The 7876-nt window shown below is 42.6% G+C and overlaps 1 pseudogene; it reads left to right on the top strand.

The window, feature by feature from the left end:
• The first annotated feature begins 1360 nt into the window (after nucleotides 1-1360).
• Nucleotides 1361-5576, top strand: LOC121570353 (annotated as a pseudogene).
• Nucleotides 5577-7876: the final 2300 nt, after the last annotated feature.

Below are 7876 nucleotides of genomic sequence, written 5' to 3' on the forward strand. Positions count from 1 at the left end.
TTAGGGGCAACAGTGAGCGCTATTACCATCAAGTAGGCTTGGACGTTGTGGACCGGGGTGGCAGATGGGCGTAAACTGCCAGCTCCAGCTCTGAAGGTTGCATGTTCAATCCCAGTGATAGACACTTGTTTTATTTTAACCCTATCCCAAACCTTAACCCTTAACCATTCGGAATCAAGGCCTACATTTAACCGTGGAGTTGTTTTTGTTTTAACCCTATCCCAAACCTTAACCCTTAACTTAACCATTCTAAATGAATGCCTAAACTTGTGACAGCAGGGGTGCAACCTGGGGTGTCCAGAACACCTCGAAATGTGACGTTTGGAGCAACTTCAACATTTGACATTTGGAGAAATGTGGACAAACGCCGGAATCTGAAGTCAAATTGGTCAAACTGTGAGATCTTGTGAGTGTGTGTGTGTGTGTGTGTGTGGGGGGGGGGGGAGTGAGCACAGCTGGGGCCTGGCTGGACATGAACTTTGGGACATAACGGATTACACGAGTTCCTGCTTATCTCGTTTGGACACTGCAGGGGGCAAGGAGAACAGACCAAACACTGGCACAGACACAATACACTGACCTTCAGCATTTAACAGGACTATACATTATCATCAACATGGTATTATTTTCATATAGTCTATATATAGTATTGCCAATTAGAGGTGTTTTTCATGTCTATATGATCCTGGACTTGCACATATGTGTGAGCGACCATGTATTGAATCAGGTTAATCTGCATGGCTCAATACCACCTTAGCCCACTCACTGAGCTAAAGGCACTCTGGTAGCTAACGTAACTCTTCAGGTTTCAATGTTACTATGCGCATTGACCACCTCCTTCCACACTACATTGAAACAGAGCCAACAAACTAGACTAATGGTTCTCTCTCACCAGCGTTGCCTCTAAAATGATTATAATAAATGTCACATGATCTATATGACCTTGGGATTTAAACAGACTTTGAGGTCGGATTTTATTGAGCTGCTGTACTTTAATATAAACATGATTGTTACTATATAATGAGTCTTGGTCACAGATGTGTTTTTTTTCCTTTCACAGTCAATAAAACGGAAAATTGTGCAGTAAATCAATGTTATTGGACTTTTAACAACCGTTTTTTAGAGCATCAACCTGTGGACTGTTTTGTTTTGATTTATTTGATTACTTGTACAATATGCTTTACCTGAAACTATGCAGACATTGTGATACAGTACTGAATGTTGAAACTGGTTCCCAAACAACAGCGACATCTTGTGTCATAAAGTGGAACACATGTAATGCAACTGGGACTGCATGGTCACGTGATCTATCCCTCCATGCGGATTGGTTCGATTTCCACCATTCTCCTGTCCCCAGGTTGGTTTGAGTAAGCTACATTGTATGAAGAGAAGAAGAACATGTAGTTTACCTGTCCTTCACCATCTATTCTTTCACACATTTTCATGGAGGAGCAGCACATAAAAGTGAGTCGACAGTTTTACGCATTTTAGCTATAAATTGCGAGCTAGCTTGAAGTAAACCAGGACGACTGAGTGGTTAAGATAGCTATCCTTAAAGTTATGTCAAGGTCCTGTCCTCTATGATATTTTCTGAATAATAGCTACTGTATTTACTATGAATTATTACTGCAACTAATGTACCGAAGAGAAGGACGTGATCATCAATGGCAGTCAACGTGTGCGATCTCCACATGTGTCTGATAGGAGGGAGGATTGATCAATAACTTTGTAGCTAGTTAGCTAACAAGTTAGGCTAATCAACAACAGTAAATTACAGTAGCTGTCAGCTAGATGCAGCTGTTATGTCAGTATCTGTAAAGTCAACTTCCGGTTAGACAGAGAAAAGGAAATGTACCAATGAATAAATTCATAACACATGATTGATCAGTGGAAGGTGCCTGATGACTCTTTCATACAGCTACTAACTGTATCTCTAGTGGCAGTGATGCACAAATAAGTAAGTGATACGGAATTGGCTTCCAATAAAAATACCAACATACTCAATCATTCCTTGTGAATCACGATAGACTGTCCATATTTACAGTGACTGTCTCTCAGAGAAACTACTAGTCACCCTGTATACAGTGGAGGCTGCTGAGGGGAGGACAGCTCAAAATAATGTCTGGAACGGAGCAAATGGAATGGCATCAAACCTCTGGAACGGCGCAAATGGAATGGCATCAAACCATGTGTTTGATGTATTGAATACCATTCCACTTACTTCGCTCCAGCCTGTCCTCCCCAATTAAGGTGCCACCAACCTCCTGTGCTGTATAACATGTTTTCTCTCCCCCAGACCTGAGGTCCTCTGGTGAGGCTGCTGTGGAGTCATCATGGTGGGCTATGACCCAGGGTCTCAGGGTGCTACTCTAGCCCCAGAAGATGCAGCCCTGGCTGGGTCGGCCGCAGGCATGGTGACCCGAGCCCTGATCAGCCCCCTGGATGTCATCAAGATAAGATTCCAGGTACAGTAAGCATCATCAGATGGATATTATTGTGGTGCAACTTTTAGTTACATGGCCACTTTGGGCACTAACTAACTACACAATTAAATGCAACATAATGTAGGCCTAAACATTGACAGACATTTTAAACTATATGTGGCCTAACCCTAGTGGTTCTGGTAAACATACAACTCTGTTATTTGTGCATGCTAATCTCTGCCCAGGCTTTTATGACTCAAACCAAAAAGCTCAGTGTTGTGTGCGACTCAGTTACATCAAGTCCTGAATAAGTTTTGTTTAATTGCTACTGAACATTGTTTGGTTGAACTGCATTATTTTCATGTGAGTCACAGCACCACTGGGCATGCCCAGTTCCTCACAACACACTGGTGGCCATGGCAACACACACTGATGATGTGCTCAGCATTTGCTGGGGAATTGCTTACAACTGTGTGCGTTTGTCTGTATGCATGCATATGTGTATTTCGTTCTACACAATAATGTCTAAAGCAGAATGTCCTCTTTCCCTGTCTGACACTACACATCCCTCCTTACATTTTTTACATTTTGCAGACGCTCTTATCCAGAGCAATTAGGGTTAAGTGCCTTGCTCAAGGGCACATCGACAGAGTTTTCACCTAATCGGCTCTGGGATTCGAACAAGCGACCTTTCGATTACTGGCCCAATGCTCTTAACCACTAAGCTACCTGCCGCCCCTTGCATCCACAGTTGCAGATAGAGCGTGTGTCGTCCCAGCACCCCGAAGGAAAGTACTGGGGCCTGTTCCAGGCATCACACTGTATCCTGGCAGAGGAGGGGCTGCCTGCCTTCTGGAAAGGACATGTCCCTGCCCAGCTCCTCTCTGTCTGCTTCGGGGCAGTACAGGTATGGAACATACACTGGGGCATTTTTCCTATCAGAATACCCTGTTGTATGTCACACAGTGTCGTAGTTGAATGAAGTGATGTCTGAGAGTTGTTTTCTGACTCAACTTGTCCCTAGCTAGCCTTTGCCCTGTAACGCCTCAAAAGCATCTCTCACATGGTAGTGCGTTGATAGATTATTATATAGTCATGTGCCTCACTTTTTTATTTCTATTTTTTTTATCACTGTGGTCTCCATTGGGCTCCCGAGTGGCGCAGCGGTCTAAGGCACTGCATCTCAGTGCTTGAGGCGTCACTACAGACCCCCTGGTTCGATTCCAGGCTGTATCACAACCGGCCGTGATTGGGAGTCCCATAGGGCGGTGCACAATTGGCCCAGCATTGTCCCGGTTTGGCCAGTGTAGGCCGTCATTGTAAATAAGAATTTGTTCTTAACTGACTTGCCTAGTTAAATAAAGGTAAAATAAAAATAAATAAAATAAATAAATTCATAGCTGTGGTGTAGAACTAGGCACTGTTGTGTCTGGACTTTGTTTTTGAGGCTGTGTTTTTGTCTGTGTTTTGAAACTGTTTTCATCTGTGCTTTAAGGCTGTGTTTTCAGGCTGTGTTTTGAGACTATGTATTCGTCCCTCCATAGTTTGCCAGCTTTGAGTTCCTGACTGAGATGACCCACAAGAGCACCGCATATGACAGCCAGACAGCAGGGGTGCACTTTGTGTGTGGTGGTCTGGCCGCCTGCTCTGCCACTGTAGCCTGCCAGCCACTAGACACACTGCGAACACGCTTTGCAGCTCAGGGAGAGTCCAAGGTGAGAGAGAAAGAAAAACCTACAGTATGAATCTATTGAAAAGCTTTAGCTTCATTGTACCGTTATCAACAGCAGTAATAGTCCATTAACTGTGCAACCCATATTTTGGCAAGCACCAAAACGACAACCACACAATTTCAACCAGTAAGTAATTATTTATAAACTAAATATACATTTATAATAAACTATATATAATCATTAACTGTCAATAAACTACTTATAACCCCTTAAAAGGATAGTTTAGCGAAATTACATATCTTTATTTAGATATTTGTTTCCTTACCTTGAAGGCAGTCTATGGACAAGGAGTGACTGCAATCCACACTTTGGTTTTGTTAAAGCGTTATCATCGAATCTTTGGCTTGTGCTACTGATAGCTGTTAGCTAACCACAGGCATAATCTGTAACATAGGTGTATCGGAGCCTGAGACATGCTGTGTCCACCATGTACCGCACAAGAGGGGACCCTGGGGTTCTACCGTGGCCTGGCTCCCACACTGGTGGCAGTGTTCCCTTACGCAGGCCTGCAGTTCTTCTTCTATAAGGTCCTCAAGAACCTCATGGGACCACCGCCCAAGGACAGCAACGTCGGAGGTCAGTGGCCAGTGTAGGGATGGTCATGTTTTAAATACGCAACACTGTACACATACCAATGACTGTTAAGGGTATAGGACCTAGAAACTAGAATATAACCTAGGCTTGGGTAGTGTCCTAGCAAACAGGAAACTAACTTTGAAACTAGGGCCTGGATAGTGCCCAGTACCACTGACTGAACACATAAACATGACTGAAGGATAGGGGCCTAGAAACTACCTGAACATTACTGCTTTTTTCCCTTTTCCTTTCTATTGTAGGAAACCTCAGAAGCTTGGTATGTGGAAGCTGTGCTGGAGTCATCAGCAAGACAATGACCTACCCCTTTGACCTCATCAAAAAGAGACTGCAGGTGGGAGGGTTTGAAGAAGCCAGAGCCCAGTTTGGACAGGTACAGTAGGCATCTCATTACATTGTCTCATTCAGTCATGTGCCTGACAGCAGGTCTTATATTAGAGCCAAGATGCCTGTCATACGGGGCTACCATCTACTTGACATTGAAGTGTGTTGTCTCTGCTTACTGTGTGCAGGTGCGGAAGTATGGTGGCTTTGTAGACTGTGTGTCCCAGATCGCCAGAGAAGAGGGTCTCCGGGGCTTTCTCAAAGGCCTATCTCCCAGCCTAGTGAAAGCAGCTGTCTCCACGGGCTTCACCTTCTTCTGGTATGAGTTCTTCCTTAATGCAATACAGAATTTGAAGGGCAGCCAGTGAGTAGAGGAGCTCTGGGTAGAAGTTGCTTTTAGGCACAGATCTAGGATCAGCTCAACCGCCCCAAATTCTAACCTTCCCAAACTCGGTCCTCTGGACCCCAAGGGGTACACGTTTTGTTTTTTCCCCTAGCACTACACAGCTGATTCAAATGATCAAAGCTTGATGATGAGTTGGTTATTTGAATCAGCTGTGTAGTGCTAGGGAAAAAACTAAAACGTGCACCCGGGGGGCCCAGGACCGAGTTTAGGAAACCCTGGCCTAGGGGCAACTGAAGAAGCAGAGGTACTCAAAGCACTGGAAAAGAAAGGAGGGTATGGCAGAATCACACACATCTACATCGTACATGCCATATCCCCATCCCACTGGTGATAGGAGTCAACATTGCTGGGAAGAAAAAAGTCTCTCCTCACTGCTGTTTACCTATGGTGTATCCTACAATTTGGGAATGTCAAGGTGTGGTGTTGCTCTGGACCTTACACATAATAAGGAATGATGTCACCTTGCCATGTGTTTGGTGTCAGTGTTCAAACACCTTGCCCAGGTATATGTAAGTATGTCTATCATGTAACTCTTTGCTGTTGTTTTTATACTATACTCATGGTTTGTGTTGCACAGTCTATACTGAGGACTGGATGCCTGTTACTTTTAAAGACCTTTGTCATCCACCAAAAATTACCATATTTGTAACAACAATGTATTCTGTTTTTAAACTACCTGCAGAATTGCCTAATATTTGACGGGCAGCATAAGGAGGATAATACCATTGTCTTAGATCATGTACTGAGAATATACCTCTGCAAGTGTTCTTCTGTGTTTTGACAGCTGCAGAATGAGAGGAAAAGCACTTAAAATTCTCCTTTCAATGTTTTGTGTGTTAAATTGATAAGCCCAGATGGTTGCACGTGAAACAGAAAGATACCATGAAGCGAAGGGAAAGAGATGCTTGATCTAGGCTTAAAGAAACGGAGTCCGAGCCAGGCCAAAGTTGATCCTATCATGGAATGCGTTTTAATATGGACGATTCGATAAATTTCAGCTAAAAGTTGTGGTGTTAACTAATATGTTAGCATAGACTCAAAATTATCATACATTCTATCATGAGGGGCAAGGTTTTGTTTCTTTCTGTGTGGAATGTGTTGCAATATTTATATATGGTTGGTAAGGCTTATTAATAACAAAAGTAAATTACCATCTATGCTGTTTTCTGTTTCCTTTCTTTGATGTACTGTACTTTCATTTCATGTAACCTGTTGTAACAGCTTTTATGTGTGTCAGCATTGGAATTCTGAGCAAAATTCTTAAACTGGCAACTGTTGACTTGCTCAGTGCTAAAATATGACTAAAGAAGCATGACAGTGTATGTTAGTTTTAAATATATGACCAACTGGATAAGAGTGTCTGCTAAATGACTAAAATGTAAATGTCTATACACAGCATATCTAACACTGTATTTAAAATTGAATATTTATTCTGTGTATGTTTTAACGTTGGAAAGATTGCACTTGGTGGAACAATTTCTTGTACTATGTGTACCATTTGTGTCGGTACTGATGCACTGTACAAAGTAGTGGCAGGTGTGTCAGTCTATTTAGGTTTTTATTTCAAACACATTGTATGTACTTATGTTTTGTTATTTTGAACTATTTTTGAATAAAGAATATGCATGAAAATTAACCTTTCATTGGAATGATATAGTCAGAATAGAACAGACTTTTAAAAAATGTACATTGATAATGTGGGTTTATTCTATGGGCAAACGGTTTATTTAACTTCACTGGACATTTCTCTCTAGGCGTCAGTGCTAGCGCATTTGGTCCTATATCCTTGGAACACAGTAACGCGTGCGCAGAAAGCACTCAGGAAGTGGGGAGCAAACAGCACAGCACAGTGGAGGGTGTGTGTACAATGTAATCACTGCTTCAAACTGAACTTTGGGAAAGTAAGTAACTCTTGACTTAAGTTTATATTCAGAAACCTGAACGAAAGTAATTTGTGCTCTTGTAAACCTTGTAAATCAGACTCAGCAAGTCAGTTAACTTAGCTAGTTAGCCACCCAACCACAAAACGCTGTTTCAAACATATTCGCTAGGTAGCTAACGTTATCTGTGTAACAAGTCGTTAACTAGTTAGCTATTTGTTTCGTTTCTAATTTTAGCAGCTAGTATAGTTAGCTCGCTAGCTACATTGTACGGACTTTTTGCATTAGTTGCGTGCATGTTTAGTAGCAGCCAATTTAGCTAGCTCGATCCAATCTCTAATGATGAAATATTTATGCCTCTACCGGTATTTATTGCTGGGTTGGCATGTAGTGCAGTTTGATGCAACGGGACAGGCTGCTGCTAGTGTCGTGCACCAGTATTGCTGCTTTGTCATATATCCTGGGAACGAGGTTGGGCTGCTGCATAGGGTTTCGTTGGTCTGAAAATGCAACTCC

The sequence above is a fragment of the Coregonus clupeaformis genome, chromosome 7 (assembly GCF_020615455.1).
Source record: "Coregonus clupeaformis isolate EN_2021a chromosome 7, ASM2061545v1, whole genome shotgun sequence".
NCBI lineage: Eukaryota > Metazoa > Chordata > Actinopteri > Salmoniformes > Salmonidae > Coregonus > Coregonus clupeaformis.